This window comes from Nomascus leucogenys, chromosome 17, assembly GCF_006542625.1.
Source record: "Nomascus leucogenys isolate Asia chromosome 17, Asia_NLE_v1, whole genome shotgun sequence".
In the NCBI taxonomy this organism is placed as follows: domain Eukaryota; kingdom Metazoa; phylum Chordata; class Mammalia; order Primates; family Hylobatidae; genus Nomascus; species Nomascus leucogenys.
The window spans coordinates 10,076,789-10,100,107 of record NC_044397.1 but is presented as its reverse complement, the minus strand read 5'-3'; the positions used below and the strand labels follow the sequence as shown (position 1 = coordinate 10,100,107).

Below are 23,319 nucleotides of genomic sequence, written 5' to 3'. Positions count from 1 at the left end.
AACTTCGTCTCCTGTGAGAAACACGTTTATTACTTTCAGATTTTTTAAAAAATATGTGACTAACTTGTCACATTTCTCACCTTTGCACTGGCTGCCAGGAAGCTCAATGCAAATCTAAACAAGGCCTGTGGCTATTAGTGACAATAATAATTTTTATGATTAACTTAATTTGATTGTTTCATAAATCGGGTCTGATTTTTCACTTTTTTATGTGCCATATGATTATCTCTTCTGCCTTATATCCTTCAAATATTTTTTGGTAAGAGATGATGTGTCTGAAAATGCAAAAATTAAATTATTCTTATCTTGGCATAATAACATTTTCTCATTCTAAAACATATGAAAGTTTTATAGGCCAGGTACAGTGGCTCACACCTGTAATCCCAGCACTTTGGGAGGATGAGGTGGGCAGATCACTTGAGGCCAGGAGTTCGAGATCAGCCTGGCCAACATGGCAAAACCCCATCTCTACTAAAAATACAAAAAAATTAGCCGGGTGTGGTGGTGCTTGCCTGTAATCCCAGCTACTCGGGAGGCTGAGGCACAAGAATTGCTTGACCCCAGGAGGCGGAGGTTGCAGTGAGCTGTGATTGTGCCACTGCACTCCAGCCTGGGTGACAGAGTGACACTCTGCCTCAAATATAATAATAATAAAATGAAACATATGAAGGTTTTATAAAGAAATTGTAATCAAATATTTTATCTTTTACTTTAAAAATATTGAAGAACAGAAATTAATATGATAGATTATAGTAGACATTAACAAGCAATTAGTAAAATTAAAGATTTTTCTCCAGTGAGGCTCGGTTGATGAGGGAGACTGCACGAACATTTTCTTTTCTTTTTAAATCGAGCATTTTTTTCTTCAGCTTTTATTTTAAGTTTTGAGGTACATGTGCAGGACGTGCAGGTTTGTTACATAGGCAAACGTGTGCCATGGTGGTTTGCTGCACAGATCAACCCATCACCTAGGTATTAAGCCCAGCATCCATTAGCTAATCTTTCTAATGCTCTTCCTCCTCCTATCACCCAACAGGCCCCAGTGTGTGTTGTTCCCCTCCTCCATGTCTCCATGTGTTCTCATCATTAGCTCCCACTTATAAGTGAGAACATGTGTTATTTGGTTTTCTGTTCCTGCATGAGTTTGCTGAGGATAACGACTTCCAGCTCCATCCATGTTTCTGCAAAGGACACGAACTCATTCCTTTTTTATGGCTGCATAGTATTCCATGGTGTATATGTACTACATTTTCTTTATCCAGTCTATCATTGATGGACATTTTGGGTTGATTCCATGTCTTTGCTATTGTGAATAGTGCTGGAATGAATATACGAGTGCATGTATCTTTGTAATAGAGTAATTTATATTCCTTTGGGTATATACCCAGTAATGGGATTGCTGGATCAAACGGTATTTCTGCTTCTAGATCTTTGAGGAATTGCCACACTGACTTCCACAGTGGTTGAACTAATTTACACTCCCACCAACAGTATAAAAGTGTTCCTTTTTCTCCGCAACCTCACCAACATCTGTTGTTTCTTGACTTTTAATAGTCGCCATTCTGACTGGTATGAGATGGTATCTCATTGTGGGTTTTGTTTTGTTTGTTTTGTTTTGTTTTGTTTTTTGTTTTGTTTTCTGAGACGGAGTCTTGCTCTGTCGCCCAGGCTGGAGTGCAGTGGCACAATCTCGGCTCACTGCAAGCTCCGCCTCCTGGGTTCATGCCATTCTCCTCAGCCTCCTGAGTAGCTGGGACTACAGGTGCCTGCGACCACACCTGGCTAATTTTTTGTAATTTTAGTAGAGATAGGGTTTCACCACGTTAGCCAGGATGGTCTCAATCTCCTGACCTTGTGATCCACCCGCCTTGGCCTCCCAAAGTGCTAGTATTACAGGCGTGAGCCACCGTGCCCGGCCCCTCATTGTGGTTTTGGTTTGCATTTCTCTAATGATCTATGACATTGAGCTTTTTATCATATGTTCGTTGGTTGCATGAATGTCTTCTTTTGAAAAGTGTCTGTTCATGTGCTTTGCCCACTTTTTAATGGGGTTGTTTTATCTTGTAAATTTGTTTAAGTTTCTCGTAGACTCTGGATATTAGACCTTTGTCAGATGGATAGATTGCAAACATTTTCCATTCTGTAGGTTGTCTGTTTGCTCTGATAATAGTTTCTTTTGCTGTGAAGAAGCTCTTTGGTTTAATTAAATCCCATTTGTCAATTTTAGCTTCTGTTGCCATTGCTTTTGGTGTTTTCATCATGAAATCCTTGCCCATGCCTATGTCCTGAATGGTATTGCCTAGTCTTTCTTCTAGGGTTTTTATGGTTTTGGGTTTTACTTTTAAGTCTTTAATCCATCTTGAGTTAATTTTTGTATAAGGTATAAGGGAGGGGTCCAATTTTAATTTTCCGCACATGCCTAGCCAGTTCTCCCAGCACCATTTATTAAATAGGGAATCCTTTCCCCATTGCTTGTTTTTGTTGGGTTAGTTGAAGATAGATGGTTGTAGGTGTGGGTCTTATTTCTGAGTTCTCTATTATGTTCTGTTGGTCTACGTGTCTATTTTTATACCAATTCCATGCTGTTTTGGTTACTGTAGCCCTGTAGTATAGTTTGAAATCAGGTAGCATGATGCCTCCAACTTTGTTCTTTTTGCTTAGAATTGTCTTGGCTATTGAAGCTCTTTTTTGGTTTGCAGGAACATTTTCAAGAGGCCATGAAGTAAAGGATAGTTTTGGCAATTTTTTCACATCACCTTAAATATGCCATCATTTTACCACTAAATTACAGTCAGATTGTCTATATTTCTGACTTTTCTAAAAGCTGTTGTCTTCTTGAGGGTATGACCCGTTATTTAGTCATTCCCAGTAGATACCACAATATGTGACCCATAGTAGGGCTTCAGTAAATATTTCTGAATGTCCAGTGAGTTTTCATATATTCAGAGGCATTCCTGTCTTAATGTTTCAAGGTGCTTTCCAATCCTGTGATTTCAGTGAATGCCCTCTTATTTATGTTGCCATAGATACCATTTCCTTAATATAGTACTTGATGCAGCCCCTTGGTTTTGAAATCATTTCACCTGTGAGCAGGACATTATCAGATTTTTGTATTTCAATAGCTTTAGGGGTACAAGTAGTTTTTGGTTACATGGATGAATTGTATAGTGGCGAAGTCTACAATTCCAGTGCTCCTGCCATCCGAACAGTGTACATTGTACCCAATAGGTGATTTTTATATCCTTAGCCCCCTCCAACCACCCCCTTCCAAGTCTCCAAGGTCCGTTATGTTACTCCGTATACCTTTGTGTACCCTTGGCTTAGCTCCCTCTTATACGTGAGAACATGCAGTAGGACATTTTCAGATTAAAAGAAGCCTGCATCCAAGCATTTCTCTCGCTGTCAATGAAATATACCAAAATCAACTCTTGAAGACAGACTGTCATCTTCAGAACCCAAGAAAAATTAACACAATATATAGCAAAGGATTGTTTTTACTATACTAACTTTTCCTAAAAATAGTGGTGATTATCCAGCACATATAAACAGAGAGTTTGAACAATTGTTTCAAACCAAATCATTAAACCCGATTTTAAGTTTTGAGAAGTCATGCTTTCTAGAGCACTCTAAATGGCTCTTAGTGGTTTTATTTCTTGTGCCTGGTGCCTGTTCCTGTCAAGCTGTGAAGAGGTTGTAATCTCATTAAGAAATGAGGGGCAAGTTTTAAAGCAAATGTTAAAGGGCAATCTAATTACTTCGTGAAATGTGAAATGTGTTCAAGACCCACAGACAACGGTTCTTAGTTTTAACAAAATTTCTGTCTGACTTCCATAAAAGTTCTATTAATGCAAAGTGTATATACACACATATGTATACACATAGTTTCTCTTCGCTAGAACATATGCTTCACCAGAGCAGGGATTTTTATCTGTTTTGTACACTAATTTATTCCAAGTGCCTAAAATGGGACCTGACATGAATCTATTCTCAGTAGACATTTGTTGAATGAATATAAAAAGTTCATGCTGAGTGAAAGATAGAATTTCACTATTAGCTCTAATGCAGTCCAATTAAACTTTTCCCATCATTTTATTTTATGGACATAAAATCATTGAGACAGGAAGCCCCAGAGGAGAAACATGGAATATACAAGTAGCTCCCAGAATAGTCAGTGCTCAGCATCTTTGTATGATGCCTCCAAAAATTTGAAACCCCAAGATTATTTATCCCCACGATCAAATAATCTCTGGAACACTTTCTTACCATTAAGTAAAATGTTTAGGAAGGAAAAACTCACACCTGAACTACCCTCCCCACACCCATTATCACTCTACCCTGTTCACAATCTTCCCCTGAAACTTTCTTCCCAACAGAGTGAAGTCAAATAAAGCATAAAGACATACAAATACCATTAAGTTCCAACCTAAAAGAAAGTACTTAATACACTGAAAGTACTATCTGCCTAGTACTATCTGCATGTCAGCTTCCCTACCTGACCACAGATCCTTGAGACTTTGAAATGATTCCTCACTATTGGACAGCCTTTGGAAACTTGGCCTCACACTATTTAAACTCATCTTTTCAGTTTCACAAAAGAGAGGTTTCCACTGAGGAACCAAAAAAAGTCTGTTGATCCTTGTCTCTGTCAGTGACTGGGGATGGGCAATTGCTGTCTGAATGAGACCAGTTCTTGGTGAGTCCTTAGAGACCATAAAGAGCGTAGATGCACAGCTTTCACGTCTTCGCCTAGAGGTCCCACACTCATTTAGCTTCGACAGGCAGAGTCTAGAGAAAGCATTTGTAGAAAGGAGACAGTGTCTAAACACCCATGTTTGGAAACCAAACATGAGAAATGATTTCAAAAGAGCCACTCAGTGAATATATCCATTGAGGGTTGTTTCTATTTGACAGAAATTCATCAGGGTAAAAGGTGAAGGGGCCAATCAGACATGTAAATAATGAGTAAATGCATTATTTAGTACTTGACAAAACAGGCTTTTGGCTAGAATGCATAGTTATAGCCTTAGTCTTGAATACTATACTGCAAACATCTGGGCCTGAGGCTCTGAATATAGATGCTTCAGAGCAATAGTGGAAACAAAACCAGTTGATGTGTATTTGTCCTCTATCAAAGAACCCATCCCTGGAAAATTCACCCCATTTTGTTTGTATTCTCTCTGAATGAGTAAGAGAAATCATTGTAGACATAGGAGATGGAAGAAAAAAATGTGAATCTTCATTTTCAATAATTCATTTCCTCCAGACCACACTTTAAATTTAAAGATCTAGCTTAAACCTAAAATGAGAAACTTGAGTCTTATATTTGTGATATTTTCATTCACTTCACATCAAAGACTGGTCCCATTCAACTGGCTTTATTTTCACTATTGCCCTGAAGGACCTATATTGTCAAAGCCCCAGGCCCTGATGTTTGCAGTACAGTATCCAACACTGTACTTTGACTATGCAATCTAGGCAAGAGTGTGTTTTGTCAAGTAGCAAATAATGCATTATTAAAATCTGGCTGGATTCTTCAGAAAAAAATAATAGTGCATTTGCTTTCCATTAAATTTTCTAAAGGACATAAATGTTTTTATTTGCTATCATGAGTTACCTGAATGTCATGCCATAACACAACATGACAACACTTAACGTGGAGTAATTCAGCATGGCAACATTTGTGGGGAAAGAATTTCAAGTATTTTAGATTGATTTACCATATTAGCAAGTGTTGCATGGAATTTGCTACAGCCTCTCAAGTTTAAAGGCATTAAATGTCACATGATTTCGGTGCATCCCTAACACCAAATACCAGCTGTCATAGAGTTACACTGAGGAGAAGCCACCATGGATCAGCCAACTACAATCTCCTGGTGTCTGACAGACTGGGATTTTATACAAGCTTTCTGGGCTATCCCTTCACATGTTTGGAGGCAGGAGGCAAGAATCATTATTTCTCTCTGCACACATAGGCAGCTGTGCCACAGGGCACAGTTGGGTGGGGATATACTGTAGACCTGTAGCCACACTACAAGTGATGTATTGAGATGACAACTTGTACTGCAGCCCTCCCTGTGAGCTCAAACAGACTTCATTGTGAAGTGTCCAGCACACGGACTTAGCATGTGGTGAACATGATTGTCAATTTGGGGGGCAGCCTCTGAAGTTACAAGCAATGAAAACATTCTCAGCATCTGAACTTAAGCCTTGTGGAAGAAAACAGATCTGAGAGAGGGGCCCTGGAGCCAGCACCTCACTGGCCCCCAAATAGGCTATTGATCTCATTTTGTGTGGTTGTTTTTCATCATTTTTTAAATTATAAAGCAATATTTGAATGCATGATTGCTGTAAACACCTCAAACAATACAGAGGTCTAGAGAATGAAAAGAAATCCCTGTGCACCACCAGCTCCTCACACAATTTCACTTTTATCCCCAGAGGTAATACCTATTGTTTTGCAAGTGTTTTACTTTGGGGCTAAGCCTAAACATTTCATCTTAATATAACCAAATGGCTTAATGATTCTTATAATGGAACTCATTCATAATTGAAAATCCTATTATGTCTATCATACCTCCATTGTATTCATGCCCCTATTAAGCCCTTGTTACAATTATTTTATTAGTAACTCTTGAAATACATTACCCCAGGTTAGAGCAATGCATCTAATCCAAGAAGGACAAATCTTTCTTAACTTTTAAAGTGTTCTGATTGCCCATAGATAGTTGCTGTGTTTTTTCAATCGATGGATTGAAAAATAGCAATAACAAATATGTACAATGAAGTTGACAACACTTTTAAATAAATTAGTATGTTTTTATCACAAAGGTATATATTCACATTGGAAAAAATAATAGTACCTACACATATGTTATTTAGGCTGCAAAAAATGATTGATGTGCAGATGGATTGTGAGGTAACTTGAGAAAATTAATTAATTCATCACTGCTGACAAGGTTCATTTGGCCCTAACACACACACACACACACACACACACACACACACACCTTGGGCAGGGGAATGGTTTCAGAATACAGAAACTTTCCATCAAACAGGAAAGTCTACTTAGAGCCAATCCTTAAAAAAACTGCGGTGAAGCAATAGTGCACTAAACAAGATGGCTAAATGGGTCATCATTTAATTTTTAGATACTTATGCATTTTGAAGAACAAATAGACTTCCTATTCCAAAACAGCTCAATGATGTTTTGATTGCAACATCAGATTTTCCAAGGATCTTGGATCTCAAATACTGTAATCATTTATACATAAATTGATCATTACTTTACAAAAATAAAAACTTGCTGTGGCAGTGGTATAGCGTGGGCATATGTGGAGTTTTCTGTCTTCCCTGAGATTTCACAATAGGCGTAGCTCTATTGTTTTTGGAAAATAATGTTGTTGGATTCTGGATGATTTAAGGTATCTGCAGTCTTCCAGGTAAGGAAGGGGAGAAATACGCTGGTGCTGTGACTCTGCGGAGCCTCATCAAAACAGGGGCTTGTATGTAGCAGCTCACCCGTCCCTTTGACCTTTAGCAGATGGTTTTGCTGTGCGTACTTGGCATCACTGGCTTCCTAAGCAAAAGCCTCATAAATGAAAGAACATTCAGTCCATTTATCCAAAACTCTCCTAAGGAATACTTTTTTTATATAAAGTACACTCTTACTGACCCATTCACACTCTCGTTCTGTCACACACAGCACAATCCTATTGAGTAGTGAGCAGTTCTAGGGTAGGAATTTAGCCCCATGAAAGAGTTGTATTTTACTTTAATGGAGGCATATTTCACAGGTCCTTTTGTATTTATGACCACTTTTTTCCAGGGGAATATGTATTACACAAAGTATACACACATTTGCCCTGATTTATGACTCTTCTCAAACTGTCTTTTGAGATGGAGTCTCACTCTGCTGCCCAGGCTGGAGTACAGTGGCATGATCTCGGCACACCGCAACCTCCCGGGTTCAAGACATTCTCCTGCCTCAGACTCCCAAGTAGCTGGGATTAGAGGTGCGCACCACCACGCCCAGCTAATTTTTGTATTTTTAGTAGAGACGGGGTTTCACCACGTTGCCCAAGCTGGTCTCGAACTCCTGACTTCAAGTGATCTGCTAGCCTCGGCCTCCCAAAGTGCTGGCATGAACCACCATGCCCAGCCTCAAAATTTCTTTATTTTTTTTTGTTTTGTTTTTTTATTTTATTTTATTTTATTATACTTTAAGTTTTAGGGTACATATGCACAATGTGCAGGTTAGTTACATATGTATACATGTGCCATGTTGGTGTGCTGCACCCATCAACTCATCATTTAACATTAGGTATATCTCCTAATGCTGTCCCTCCCCCTCTCCCCCCACCCCACAACAGGCGCCGGTGTGTGATGTTCCCCTTCCTGTGTCCATGTGTTCTCATTGTTCAATTCCCACCTATAAGTGACAACATGCGGTGTTTGGTTTTTTGTCCTTGCGATAGTTTGCTGAGAATGATGGTTTCCAGCTTCATCCATGTCCCTACAAAGGACATGAACTCATCATTTTTATGGCTGCCTACTATTCCATGGTGTATATGTGCCACATTTTCTTAATCCAGTCTATCATTGTTGGGCATTTGGCTTGGTTCCAAGTCTTTGCTATTGTGAATAGTGCCACAGTAAACATACATGTGCATGTGTCTTTATAGCAACATGATTTATAATCCTTTGGCTATATACCCAGTAATGGGATTTCTGGGTCAAATGGTATTTCTAGTTCAAGATCCCTGAGGAATCTCCACACTGACTTCCACAATGGTTGAACTAGTTTACAGTCCCACCAACAGAGTAAAAGTGTTCCTATTTCTCCACATCCTCTCCAGCACCTGTTGTTTCCTGACTTTTTAATGATCGCCATTCTAACTGGTGTGAGATGGTATCTCATTGTGGTTTTGATTTGCATTTCTCTGATGGCCAGTGATGATGAGCATTTTTTCATGTGTCTGTTGGCTGCATAAATGTCTTCTTTTGAGAAGTGTCTGTTCATATCCTTTGCCCACTTTTTGATGGGGCTGTTTATTTTTTCCTTGTAGATTTGTTTGAGTGCATTGTAGATTCTGGATATTAGCCCTTTGTCAGATGAGTAGGTTGCAAAAATTTTCACCCATTCTGTAGGTTGCCTGTTCACTCTGATGGTAGTTTCTTTTACTGTGCAGAAGCTCTTTAGTTTAATTAGATTCCATTTGTCAATTTTGGCTTTTGTTGCCATTGCTTTTGGTGTTTTAGACATGAAGTCCATGCCCATGCCTATGTCCTGAATGGTATTGCCTAGGTTTTCTTCTAGGGTTTTTATGGTTTTAGGTCTAACATTGAAGTCTCTAATCGATCTTGAATTAATTTTTGTATAAGGTGTAAGGAAGGGATCCAGTTTCAGCTTTCTACATATGGCTAGCCAGTTTTCCCAGCACCATTTATTAAATAGGAAATCGTTTCCCCATTTCTTGTTTTTGTCAGGTTTGTCAAAGATCAGATGGTTGTAGATATGCGGCATTATTTCTGAGGGCTCTGTACTGTTCCATTGGTCTTTATCTCTGTTTTGGTACCAGTACCATGCTGTTTTGGTTACTATAGGCTTGTAGTATAGTTTGAAGTCAGGTAGCATGATGCCTCCAGCTTTGTTCTTTTGGCTTAGGATTGACTTGGCAATGTGGGCTCTTTTTTGGGAACTTTAAAGTAGTTTTTTCCAATTCTGTGAAGAAAGTCATTGGTAGCTTGATGGGGATGGCATTGAATCTATAAATTACCTGGGGCAGTATGGCCATTTTCACAATATTGATTCTTCCTACCCATGAGCATGGAATGTTCTTCCATTTGTTTGTATCCTCTTTTATTTCATTGAGCAGTGGTTTGTAGTTCTCCTTGAAGAGGTCCCTCTCGTGCCTTGTAAGTTGGATTCCTAGGTATTTTATTCTCTTTCAAGCAATTGTGAATGGGAGTTCACTCATGATTTGGCTGTTTGTCTGTTATTGGTGTATAGGAATGCTTGTGATTTTTGCACATTGATTTTGTATCTTGAGACTTTGCTGAAGTTGCCTATCAGCTTAAGGAGATTTTGGGCTGAGACGATGGGGTTTTCTAGATATACAATCATGTCATCTGCAAACAGGGACAATTTGACTTCCTCTTTTCCTAATTGAATACCCTTTATTTCCTCCTCCTGCCTGATTGCCATGGCCAGAAATTCCAACACTATGTTGAATAGGCGTGGTGAGAGAGGGCATTCCTGTCTTGTGCCAGTTTTCAAAGGGAATGCTTCCAGTTTTTGCCCATTCACTATGATATTGGCTGTGGGTTTGTCGTAGATAGCTCTTATTATTTTGAGATACATGCCATCAATATTTATTGAGAGTTTTTAGCATGAAGTGTTGTTGAATTTTGTCAAAGGCCTTTTCTGCATCTATTGAGATAATCATGTGGTTTTTGTTGTGGGTTCTGTTTACATGCTGGATTATGTTTATTGATTTGCATATGTTGAACCAGCCCTGCATCCCAGGGATGAAACCCACTTTATCATGGTGGATAAGCTTTTTGATGTGCTGCTGGATTCGGTTTGCCAGTATTTTATTGAGGATTTTTACATCTATGTTCTTCAGGGATATTGGTCTAAAATTCTCTTTTTTTGTGGTGTCTCTGCCAGGCTTTGGTATCAGGACGATGCTGGCCTCATAAAATGAGTTAGGGAGGATTCCCTCTTTTTCTATTGATTGGAATAGTTTCAGAAGGAATGGTACCAGTTCCTCCTTGTACCTCTGGTGGAATCCAGCTGTGAATCCATCTGGTCCTGGACTTTTTTTGGTTGGTAAGCTATTAATTATTGCCTCAATTTCAGAGCCTGTTATTGGTCTATTCAGAGATTCAACTTCTTCCTGGGTTAGTCTTGGGAGGGGGTATGTGTCGAGGAATTTATCCATTTCTTCTAGATTTTCTAGTTTATTTGCGTAGAGGTGTTTATAGTATTCTCTGATGGCAATTTGTATTTCTGTGGGATCGGTGGTGATATCCCCTTTATCATTTTTTATTGCGTCTATTTGATTCTGCTCTCTTTTATTCTTTATTAGTCTTGCTAGCGGTCTATCAATTTTGTTGATCATTTCAAAAAACCAGCTCCTAGATTCATTGATTTTTTGAAGGGTTTTTTGTGTCTCTATTTCCTTGAGTTTTGCTCTGATCTTAGTTATTTCTTGCCTTCTGCTAGCTTTTCAATGTGTTTGCTCTTGCTTCTCTAGTTCTTTTAATTGTGATGTTAGGGTGTCAAATTTTAGATCTTTCCTGCTTTCTCTTGTGGACATTTAGTGCTACAAATTTCCCTCCACATACTGCTTTGAATGTGTCCCAGAGATTCTGGTATGCTGTGTCTTTGTTCTCATTGGTTTCAAAGAACATCTTTATTTCTGCCTTCATTTCATTATGTACCCAGTAGTCAGTCAGGAGCAGGTTGTTCAGTTTCCATGTAGTTGAGTGGTTTTGAGTGAATTTCTTAATCCTGAGTTCTAGTTTGATTGCACTGTGGTCTGAGAGACAGTTTGTTATAATTTCTGTTCTTTTACATTTGCTGAGGAGTGCTTTACTTCCAACTAAGTGGTCAATTTTGGAATAAGTGCAATGTGGTGCTGAGAAGAATGTATATTCTGTTGATTTGGGGTGGAGAGTTCTGTAGATGTCTATTAGGTCTGCTTGGTGCAGAGCTGAGTTCAATTCCTGGATATCCTTGTTAACTTTCTGTCTCGTTGACCTGTCTAATGTTGACAGTGGGGTGTTAAAGTCTCCCATTATTATTGTGTGGGAGTCTAAGTCTCTTCGTAGGTCTCTAAGTACTTGCTTTATGAATCTGGGTGCACCTGTATTGGGTGCATATATATTTAGGATAGTTAGCTCTTCTTGTGGAATTGATCCCTTTACCATTATGTAATGGCCTTGTCTCTTTTGATCTTTGTTGGTTTAAAGTCTGTTTTATCAGAGACTAGGATTGCAACCCCTGCCTTTTTTTTTTGTTTTCCATTTGCTTGGTAGATCTTCCTCCATCCCTTTATTTTGAGCCTATGTGTGTCTCTGCACATGAGATGGGTTTCCTGAATACAGCACACTGATGGATCTTGACTCTTTATCCAATTTGCCAGTCTGTGTCTTTTAATTGGAGCATTTAGCCCATTTACATTTAAGGTTAATATTGTTATGTATGAATTTGATCCTGTCATTGTGATGTTAGCTGGTTATTTTGCTCATTAGTTGAGGCAGTTTCTTCCTAGCCTTGATGGTCTTTACATTTGGCATGTTTTTGCAGTAGCTGGTACTGGCTGTTCCTTTCCATGTTTAGTTCTTCCTTCAGGAGCTCTTTTAGGGCAGGCCTGGTGGTGACAAAATCTCTCAGCATTTGCTTGTCTGTAAAGTATTTTATTTCTCCTTCACTTATGAAGCTTAGTTTGGCTGGATATGAAATTCTGGGTTGAGAATTCTTTTCTTTAAGAATGTTGAATATTGGCCCCCACTCTCTTCTGGCTTGTAGAGTTTCTGCCAAGAAATCAGCTGTTAATCTGATGGGCTTCCCTTTTTGGGTAACCCGACCTTTCTCTCTGGCTGCCCTTAACATTTTTTCCTTCATTTCAACTTTGGTGAATCTGACAATTATGTGTCTTGGAGTTGCTGTTCTCGAGGAGTATCCTTGTGGTGGTCTCTGTATTTCCTGAATTTGAATGTTGGCCTGCCTTGCTAGATTGGGGAAGTTCTCCTGGATAATATCCTGCAGGGTGTTTTCCAACTTGGTTCCATTCTCCCTGTCACTTTCAAATACACCAATCAGATGTAGATTTGGTCTTTTCACATAGTCCCATATTTCTTGGAGGCTTTGTTCATTTCTTTTTATTCTTTTTTCTCTCAACTTCTCTTCTCACTTCATTTCATTCATTTCATCTTCCATCACTGATACCCTTTCTTCCAGTTGATCAAATCAGCTACTGAGGCTTGTGCATTCGTCATGTAGTCCTCGTCCCTTGGTTTTCAGTTCCATCAGGTCCTTTAAGGACTTCTCTGCATTGGTTATTCTAGTTAGGCATTTGTCTAATCTTTTCTCAAGGTTTTTAACTTCTTTGCCGTGAGTTCGAACTTACTCCTTTAGCTCAGAGTAGTTTGATCGTCTGAAGCCTTCTTCTCTCAACTCGTCAAAGTCATTCTCTGTCCAACTTTGTTCCATTGCTGGTGAAGAGCTGTGTTCCTTTGGAGGAGGACAGGCACTCTGATTTTTAGAGTTTCCAGTTTTTCTGCTCTGTTTTTTCCCCATCTTTGTGGTTTTATCTACCTTTGGTCTTTGCTAATGGTGACGTAGAGATGGGGTTTTGGTGTGGATGTCCTTTCTGTTTGTCAGTTTTCCTTCTACCAGACAGGACCCTCAGCTGCAGATCTGTTGGAGTTTGCTGGAGGTCCACTCCAGACCCTGTTTGCCTGGGTATCAGCAGTGGAGGCTGCAGAACAGTGGATATTGGTGAACAGCAGATGTTGCTACCTGATCATTCCTCTGGAAGTTTTGTCTCAGAGGAATACCCAGCTGTGTGAGGTGTCAGTCTGCCCCTACTGGGAGGTGCCTCCCAGTTAGGCTACTCGGGGTTCAGGGACCCACTTGAGGAGGCAGTCTGTCCGTTCTCAGATGTCCAGCTGCGTGCTGGGAGAACCACTACTCTCTTCAAGGCTGTCAGACAGGGACATTTAAGTCTGCAGAGGATTCTGCTGCCTTTTGTTTGGCTATGTCCTACCCCTAGAGGTGGAGTCTACAGAGGCAGGCAGGCCTTCTTGAGCTGCAGTGGGCTCCATCCAGTTCAAGCTTCCTGGCCACTTTGTTTACCTACTCAAGCCTCGGCAATGGCGGGCTCCCCTCCCCCAGCCTTGCTGCTGCCTTGCAGTTTGATCTCAGACTGCTCTGCTAGCAATGAGCAAGGCTCTGTGGGCATAGGACCCTGCGAGCCAGGCACGGGATATAATCTCCTGGTGTGCGGTTTGCTAAGACCGTTGGAAAAGCGCAGTATTAGGGTGGGAGTGACCCGATTTTCCAGGTGCCTTCTGTCACCTCTTTCTTTGACTAGGAAAGGGAATTCCCTGACCCCTTGCGCTTCCTGGGTGAGGCGATGCCTCGCCCTGGTTCGGCTCACGCTCAGTGCACTGCACCCACTGTCCTGCACCCACTTTCCGACACTCCCCAGTGAGATGAACCCAGTACCTCAGTTGGAAATGCAGAAATCACCCGTCTTCTGTGTCACTCTCACTGGGAGCTGTAGACTGGAGCTGTTCCTATTCGGCCATCTTGGCTCCACCCTTTGTTTGTTTTTTCATTGAAAGAGAAAAGTGAACAGATTGGTATTTAGGAGCCAGACAAAGAAGAAGGAACAGATTGACTGCTTAAGATATCATATCTTTGGGGTTACTGTTGTGCCAAGTTTAATGAATATAGGCAGCAGCAGGAATCTTAATGTAAATTTTAACTCCAACATTGACCATTCCAGCCATCTGTGTATTACAAAGTATGTCATTGTTTACTACCTAAGTTTAACATCCAACTAAGCTTGCTGAGCCTCATAGATTGCACTGCTTGCCCCACACAAAGAAAACAACACACAGACTTAAAGGCAGCTTATCAGATAATTTTTAATAGAACTCCAGAAAAACTCTGCACATACTACCCCAAGTTGTCGATTGTTATCTCGGCAGAAAAATAGTTGCTTTTCCTCCTATCTGTCCTGTTAAAATGTACAGCTTCCTCCTGGGAAGAAATCAGGTAAAAGTAATAACAGAAGAAGAAAGCAGGAGGATGTAGCTCATTCACTGTGTTCTCAGTACCAGAATGGGCTGCCTAAACATCAGAGAAGTTCTTGGCAACAAAGAGTGGCAAGCTGTCCAGGTGATATATTGCTGTGGAGGTAGCAAGAAGTGGCATCCTAGATGCTTAGCAAAGAAGAGATTCTAGATCCAAAAACCTGGAAAAAATAGCATTAATCAAAGTACTGAATAGGTATAAAATTGCATTCATGTAGCCTAATTGTAATGAAAATTGTAAGCCTTCTTTTATAAACCTATTTCTTGATTTATAAACCTATTTCTTGATTTGTAAACCTATTTCTTGATTTGTAAACCTATTTCTTGATTTATAAACCTATTACTTGATATCTGACATTCAGATCAAGTTCTTCTGGGATCTTCAGTCTACAGGCTTTACCTATCTTTGTTTTCCAATCAAAGGACTTGTGTTTTTGATCATGAGTTCTAACCATTTCTCTGTTTACTCATGGCATTTCTAAACTGATTTATCTCACAACTTAGCCAAGGCATGGGGAACATTTCACAGGGGCAGATTTAACTCTCTTTTTCTTTCGAAGGTCTACTAAGGAAAATGTGTCCAATTTGGAAGTAACAGGTATGCATTTTCTGTTCACTTTCTAGTGCTCATCAGTAAAAACCTATGGTGAGAAAAGAACTTTATGCTTCAGAGGAAAGGGCACCATACTCTTATACTAGGACTATTGCTTGCTATGTACAACTTCAACAAATCTCCTTGATCTTGATCAATTCTCATTCAAGATCTCATTGATCTCATTGATGTTTGCAAAATACAAATCCCCATCCAGTACAATTGATTAAGGGCAAAGGGTGGCTTCTTTGTAAGTGCCACCTCCCAATCTCCTACCTTCTGGGGGCTGCTGCAGCTTCCCTGTTATGCCTCTCTGGTCAATACAGCTGCCAGCATCTGTATCAAATATTCCTGGATATATAATTCCTGGATATACAATGGAGAACCACTTAAGTCAGGAGGAGGATTGTTTTCCAAGCACATAACAGGTCAAGATACCATCCTTTAAATTAAGAGATACTATTGCTGTTTTAACTGTCCATAGGGCATAATCATTAAGCTCTTGGTTTTGTTTTGCTATTTTTCAGTGGTGGTGATACATGTGTACAGATGTTGGACTATTCTCTCGCCCTTTTTCCCTATCAATAGATACAATATCCATTTCCAAAAAGACTGATCTAGAACAAAATGCCTATAGAAAAATAAGCAAAAGCAAAACAACTGCCCCCCACAGATGGTCAGTGTCATTTCTCACTGGAGCAAACTGGCTGCAGAGATCCTGTGTTAAAATCAGAAGTCATGTTCAAATTCCATGAGCTTACAAGGCATAGTTTCCTACAACAGTGTTTGCAAGATATGCTGAGCATGACCTGAGAAATCCAGCTGGGCAGAAGTAGACTCAGTCAATATATAAACTTTCCAAAATTCCTTTGCACATATGCCCTGGAATGGACTTAATTTTAAGAACTAGTTTCTTCCATCTGTAAAGGCAGAGACCTAAAGCTGTTATCTAAAAAGTTTGACAGCCAGACATGAACAAGGATCTATCCCATTGTTCTGTTTCTTATGAAGGTAAATGCATGTTCTACCAAAATTATTTGTGAAACAACTCATTTATCTAGGCTAAAATTTTATAGGTAGATATAAATTAGAACATTTATATTCCTGAATGGCATTATAAAACTACATCAAAATTTTAAAAGGCTCATGGTATACCAGATATTTGGAATTTATCGCTTAGTAAGACTTTGAAAACAACTTGGGTTTTCTCCATTCCTCTTTCAGTCCTCAGGACCTAGCATGTGAATTCCATGTAAAAGGAAAATAAAAATATTGCTGAATTGTTGAAAGACTGGCTCAGATGTATTTCAGTTTAAAATCAGGAAAAATAGGCCAGATTATTTTTAGGGCTCCAGGCTACATTCCTTCATCCTCTCAATATCCCCTGTTTGATCAGCAGAAACAGTAACTGGATTTATATTTTACAGTCCAAAAAAGGGAAGCTTTGCTCTTAATTATCAGTATCCTGAATACCTCATTCAAGAGAAAAATGCATTTAATCACACACCAAGACATACATGCATACACACATACACACACACACACACACACACACACACACACACACACACACACCACCATCACCACCACACCACACAGTTCAGGGTCCCTCTGTTTTTTATCTCCATTACTATACTTTATTATCTGGATGATATCTGTCTCCAGAAAGACACAAGAGTCCCTGTATCCCCAGCCCCTGGTAGAATATGACAGTACGGAAAATAACACAGTTTTTTTGAATGAAGCAATGAATATAACAGGAGAGGAAGTAAGAAACTGATTACAGAATCCAAATGTGGCCCTAGCTGTATCTCATCAATTCATTTAAGAAGATATTGAAATAGACTCTGTGCTGAGTTGTGATGTATAAGACAGTTTGCTCCCAATGATTTTATGTCATGGAAGAATATTTGTTGGAGTCCTCACTTTCTCTCTTCTTTGATGCTTGTTATAGAAATATGGTAGCCGATAGAATAGATATAGTCAATATTGAGTCACTTTTTAATCGCTAAATTTCAGAATCATCCATGCTTGTCTTACTGAGTTTCCACATTCTAGCCTATTTAAAATCAGGACAACTTCTCCCCCATTTTATGCCTATTTCTTTTTCCTAAATTGATTGCCTAACTGATGTTTTTGCAATTACTACATTGCCAGGTGTTAATATGGGTATAGGATGTAAGGTGCAAAGCTGAGAAGAAATTCTGTATAATCTGTGCCTGTCGAATCTTGGATCTTCCTTTAGTTGCCTTTTTCTATAAAGAGCTCAGAAGAAGAAAGAACTCTGATACATGTGCAGCTTTGTTCAGAATAGTACCCTTAAATATTTCTGCTACCCAAGCTAATGGTGAACTCTCCCATACCAACTCTCTGAATTTCCGAAAGATAATAGTATTTGCATACAGCAATTGGATATTGAATTGCATACAGCAATATCCTTCTCAGGATGGACTAAGTTTAAAATCAACTTTTAAAATAGCTGGAGTGATTTTAACTGAAATTCTTCGGTTGAATTCTTGGCTAATGTATCTAAAATCTTCTCCTACCTTCTGCACCCTAAACTGGCTGCAAAAATATTTTATGACTTCATTAAACAAATACATGCCATAATTATTGTTATTCTACTTCATTAGTATGAATGACCATGTTTACAAGTAAAGGCATAGCAATACATGTAAACAAAATCATTTCAGCTGGGTTTGTTTTTTCTTTCTAAGTACTTTATTCAGGATATTGTTTGATCATTACTAGTACTTATTAAATACTTTTTTGATAACTCTGTCACTTGGGCTTTGGAGTCATATCACTAAGTTGTATCTTAAAGAGATTGTTCCATTTTCATGGGAGCTTAGTTGCCTCTTTCAGAAAGGCAGTAAGAAAAATCACTGATAGCATGGCAGGGATAGAAATCCTGAGATTAGATTAATACCTGGTAGAACAGAGGAGGCTTGGCCTAGAGAAGCTATAACAATACAAGACTTAGGATTATTGTATAGAATTCCTTCTACTGTGGCACTGCTAACAAACAATTAAGAATTTACTGGGGCTGGGAGCGGTGGTTCACGCCTGTAATCCCAGCACTTTGGGAGGCTGAGGCGGGCGGATCACGAGGTCAGGAGATCGAGAACATCCTGGCTAACACAGTGAAATCCCATCTCTACTAAAAAAAAAATAATAATAAAAATAAAAGTTAGCCAGTCTTGGGGATACACACCTGTAGTCTCAGCTATTCGAGAGGCTGAGATAGAAGAATTGCTTGGACGTGGGAGGTGGAGGTTGCAGTGAGCCGAGATCACGCCACTGCACTCCAGCCTGGGTGACAGAGTGAGACTCCATCTCAAAAACAACAACAACAACAAATAATTTATTGCATGAATTTGGGCACAGAGATATGGAAGCAATCTTTCTTCACTGTGGGTTTTCTGGCAAACCAGCTTTCTAGGCAAGGGAAGTGGGAGAACCCCTGGTTTCTAGCATTGCCTATTACTGTGTTATAAATGTGTGTGCCACCAGTTTCAAGATATCAACATGATGTCATTGAATGTGAAGTTGGGAAGAAGTGTGCACCACCAGCTCTGCCCAAGCCCATGCAAGCTGGCCTGGCACCCACTGGACTCTGCAGAACTATCCCAGCTCCAGAGCTCCCTGCAGGGTCAGCTCAGCTCTGTGCTGTGACTGCATCAAGGTTCAGACTCTCCCTTTGCCTTCTTCTTTCTCCTCTCACATTAGAGACAGGTGTTGTTCCTAAGAACATGCTCCAATAAACTTCCTGTGTGAGAATCTCAGAGTCCCAAAGTGACCCCACCTACAATGAAGAGAAATTGAAAGTTAAGTTCATGATCATTGAAACATAGAGAGCGAAAGTCCTCTGTTCTCTCTCCTAAATTCATTAACTAATTAGATCAACTATGGCCTCCACCTGGTTCCCTAATGAGTCATAGAATTTACCTTGATTGATAAGTTAATAAATGGGCAACTCAGTGGCGCTTTGTGTTTTGTTCTGTTGGTCTTTATTTAAGTCCTTTATCTCAAACAGACCACACACAAACCAGGATCAAATGTAACCAGATGCTGACATTAGAGATCCACAGTACAAAGTCCTTTGTTGCCACAGAGGGCTGTAGCAAAACTGGGAAGACTAAATCTCATGTCCAAATATTATCACTGTCTTGTTTATCCTATTATGTCACTAAATTCTCCCATAGCTAGCACTCACAAGTCGGTACACAGAAAGAATGGATTTCTCAGCCATAAACAGCACCGGCAAAATTCCTTTTTGCCACATGAAGCTAAAAAGAAGGGGTGATATTAATGAAATGTAATGGAATAATGTGCTAGAATAACTATACTTTTTAGACCTGGTAAAATTGTAAACTAGATTAAAATGTGGGTGACAAATGTTGAGTCTAAGCTATTTCCCCAGAAAAACACAACAATTATTTATATAGTCAATTTTCAATTATCTGCCCAAGAAGAAATAGCAATAATGGCAATTATCCAAAAGAGTAGATAATGAACAAATTCATTTCTACTTGACTTTGAAATATTATTTTGTATTCTAAAACCAACATTTGAATGTAGATGCATTTTATATTCTGTAAAGTTGCAGTGCCTCTAACTTAAGTACGAAAATTACACTTTAGAAATCAGACTAAAGAAAGTAGCTTATATTTTTCATCTTTTCTTGTACAATACGTTCCCACTTTCTATATTATTCCTGTGAATAGATGTCATTATCTCTTAGGATAATGTGCAGTTCATTCTAAAGCAGAGAAAATTTGCATGTATATGTTTTCTAGTTAATATTTTCCTGCATTGATGGCAATTAAGTATTTTCATTAAAAGGACACCCTCCTTTCCTGCCTCTGCTTTGCTAAAATTATGTTTTTAATGTGTGAAAAGAAAAATCCCAAAACAGAATGGATATTCAAGATAAAAGTTGTATCTAAGTAAGACTTAAGTTTTAAACCTGCATCTGCCCATGGAAAAATGAGTTAGCTATTTACACATTTTCCACACCTTTTTTTTGGCCCTGGTTTGGTTATTTTTCACTCAGTGAATGTTATGATGACTATAATAATACCCAGGATAGAGTCCGTCTCATGACAGCATTCAGTAACTTCTCATTTCTTTCAGTCCTTGCTTCCCTTTTCTTCATTCAATAATATTTTATAGAAGATGTTTCATATTAAGGCTTCATATATTTCAATAATGTTTACGTTTTATTCCACTCTTTCCATAGTATATTCTACAAAAGCAAGGAAATGTTTTAAAAATGTCGTAGAGTAAAATCTTTCGGGTGCTATTTTTCCAATGTCAACATTCAGTACATGTTTAAATTCTTAAAAGCTACCTCCATTATTTTATCAATATTAAGCAAATAATCTAGTAAGAGATATAGCACTTTAAAGAGCAGAATGAGGGTTCATGCAGACTAAAAACTGACTACATGCTCTCCTGTCTTACGCTTACTTACATGGTACACTCCCATTATTAGAATAAGACATTTTTTACATAAGGCAAAAGATTCCCACGTGTCGCAATACTTTTGATTGTTTCTGGGACTCTTTTGCTTTGGCATCTGACTTGATAAGCAATTGGTGTTTGGCCAAATAGACGTGCTCTCCTTTAAAGTTCTGAAATTTGTCTTCAATTGAACAAATGACAAGGCACTGGAGAGGTAGGTTAATCAACTGTCTAGGCTGAGTAGATCTAAGTTCAAACACTAGTTCCACTAATCCCAGGATGACATTGAACAGTAGACTTGCTCTCCCTCAGTCATGTTTTCTCGTTATTAAAATGAAGGTAATAATACAAAACTAAGAGGATTGTGGAGATGATGACAGATAATACATATAAGTAACTTGGTGCAGGCATTCAGTAAATGTTGGTAGTTGTTACAAATACTAGCTAACGTTGATGACTACCTATGCAAGCACCATCCTAAGCACTTCCTATGTATTCATTTATTTGAACCTCATGACAACTCTAGGATTCAGGTACGTTATCATGATTTTGCACACAGGACCTAGAGAGGTTAGGTATCATCAGTGGCTGAGTCAGTCTCTAAAACCCAACCCATACACTTACCCATCACACAACACTGATTATCATAGAAACAGAGAGTGTTTTAACAGAAACTGGAACCAGCAATTGGATCCACTGGAACCCACTTGTGCCTCTGTCCATATTCTTCACATGGGGCCACACTGCTTAAACACCATCCCAAACAAACAAATGCCTTTAATAAGAGTTTTATTTCATAGGAGGACCCATCACATTTCAGTCACTCAGCATTACCCAGAACTTACTCGATGATATACATGAACAGTTAGTTAGAATAGAACATTGCACCTTTTATTATGAAGCTTTATATACATATAGCTTGAGACCCAAGAATCTGATCAATAGAAGGCAGGTCTGTTTGGCTTCCATCCTGTTATTTAAACAGGTCTGGATCAGATTCAGCCAGTGGCAGAGCGGTCATAAGTGACACTAAAAGGTCTTAAGTGAAAGGGAAGGTGCGCATGCCTAAAACCCCAGCTGTGCCATGAATGAACCAAGTGTCTCTGCCCAAAGGCAGCTTCAGCCCTCTGGACCTTTTTTATCACTTGGAAAGTTACGATGTTGCAGTAGACCTTAGGTGAAAGCTGGCCATCCATGTGCCAATCCTGACCCCTCACATGGGCTTTGGTTTTAGCCTTGTCTGACCTGTGCAGTTTTGTTTTATTTTTAAAATTAGATCCTAAAGTACAAAACTCAAAATATTTCACATTTAAAAATCTGTATTTCTGTTTTTCCCTAAAAACTGGACGTTGTGACATCATTGGGCCTGTTTATCTTTGTGGCATCAGTCAAAATCATCAACTAGACCTGAGCAGTAGCTGCCCCTTCAGATGGGGCATGGGCTCACTAGCTCATCACAGTGCCCACCGTTCCTTATTATCTCACACCCAGTCTGCTGGCCCATTGATACCACCTGCATGGGCTTGAAGGCATCTGAGCTTGTAATCCTAGTACCAGTTGAAACCCTAAATGAGGTTAATTTCTTAATTCTTTTTTCATTCAGTCCACCTCTATTCAACGCCTACCCACTTGCCATTCTTTGTATTGTATTGTACTTACATAGAAATATTTTTTTTTAAAGTGGCAGTTCTGTTTTCATTTCTCTGAACCCAATTCATTTCAATTATTTCTAAATTTTTCTGTCTTCTTGGTGTCCACTTAGGGCTATGCAGCTTGCTCCTGGCACGGGCACCTTGAATCTCCTCCTCACACAGATAGAGACCATGCTTGATTTCCTGAACTTGTAGTAAGAAGGAGGAAAACACAGCACGCTGGAGTCAACAGGTAGGAGAGAAATACATTTCTCAGTTATGCAGCCCGGCATCGAGGAAAAGTAACAGCAACTCTACAAAATCAGAAATCAGTGTCTAAGGAGTAATGAGCAGAGAGAAAAGTCTAGGTTTTTTTCTTTATTAATGTTTACCTGCTATAGTGTGCAAAATATCCTTGCCATAAAAGCCTAATTTCTTTTTTAAAATTTTTATTTAATTTTATTTTAAGTTCCAGGATACATGTGTAGGACGGTCAGGAAAAAGCCTTTATTCTGAAAGATACAGGAGAAAAAAACTCATAGCTTAAAAAAAAAAAGTGTCTTTTTAAAAAATTCATACTTACAAGTGTCTACGAAACCTTTGATTTTAGTGGTGGCCTCCTTTTAAGATAAACTATTAGGTAACTAAAGATATGCTTTAGATGACCTAAGACAATTCCTATTTAAAACCCATTTCTCCAAGGCCATCACTAATTGATTCTTGAATCTTCTTTGCTGAAGTAAACTCATCCCACAGGCAATTGTGCTGCAATCATTTCTTATTTCAGTTGAAAATAATAGG

At 39.0% G+C, this 23,319-nt stretch overlaps 1 protein-coding gene across 1 annotated transcript in view; it reads left to right on the top strand.

The window, feature by feature from the left end:
* B3GALT1 (beta-1,3-galactosyltransferase 1) overlaps positions 1 to 23,319 on the top strand; it is a 581,131-nt gene that overhangs the window by 504,762 nt on the left and 53,050 nt on the right. The window contains exon 4 of the mRNA XM_003266206.3: positions 22,650 to 22,771. The gene's annotated coding sequence lies outside the window, so the exon portion shown is untranslated. The remainder of the gene's footprint in view (positions 1 to 22,649; positions 22,772 to 23,319) is intronic.